General features: G+C 38.7%; 1 protein-coding gene across 1 annotated transcript in view; it reads right to left on the bottom strand.

Annotated features, from left to right (window-relative positions):
• The window catches only part of bin3 (bridging integrator 3), a 39666-nt gene that overhangs the window by 26609 nt on the left and 12242 nt on the right, over window positions 1–815 (bottom strand). The gene's annotated exons all lie outside the window — the stretch shown is intronic.

The raw sequence follows: 815 nt of genomic DNA, 5'->3' as shown, positions 1-815 counted from the left end.
GGGGGGGGGGTTCTATAACCTCAGCCTCGTAGTAAAAAAAGGCCCCAATGTACTGAGCTCCAAGGTCTTGGGTGCTAAAATACTCAACCCCCCTCTCTCTTTTGTTTCATAGAAACACTGAGATCCTGACGATGTTGCTCAACTTGAAGTAAGCTGGTTAATGAATAGCAGTCAACAGTTATTTATATATGTATTTGTAGTAAAAGGCTTTTTAATTTACTTTTACAAGCCCCTGAGAATGTCAACAATTTAATAAAATACTACTACTATTTATGACCACTAAAGGCGCATTTACAGGAAATGTCATTAAATTATAACTTCTAGCTTTAACCTAAGTTCATCAGAAGTTGATGGGAACAAATGGAAGAAAAGCTCAAAGCTTCCCCATGGCTCAAACGTCGGTCTTTTCACAGTTCAATCTTGAGAAAAAAAAGTGCCCAAACGCCGCAGGGATTGGCAGATTGTGTGGGACAAAGACACTGTGTGTACAACGAGAAGCATGTTAACGGAGTATCTCAGAGAGTTTACTCAACAAGTTAAGCCAAAACACGTAAATATAAAATTCTAAAATATTGCATAATACACAAATATTTTGGAACAACATTTGGTAAAAGAACTACCAACATCTTTCATTCATTTTTTACCTTTCATTCATTCTCAGCGTAAATTCTTTCAGGAAGACCTAACTGTTAATCGATGCTCTCCTAAATCAAATCAGCTGTTATCCAAATAACTGTACAAATTGCAAGGGCCAATCACAGAGTCACAACCCTGCTTCAACATCTACAAAGAGTGCTACCCCCCCCCCCCCCCCC

The sequence above is a fragment of the Etheostoma spectabile genome, chromosome 5, assembly GCF_008692095.1.
Source record: "Etheostoma spectabile isolate EspeVRDwgs_2016 chromosome 5, UIUC_Espe_1.0, whole genome shotgun sequence".
In the NCBI taxonomy this organism is placed as follows: Eukaryota; Metazoa; Chordata; class Actinopteri; order Perciformes; family Percidae; genus Etheostoma; species Etheostoma spectabile.
This window is presented reverse-complemented; position numbering and strand designations above follow the sequence as displayed.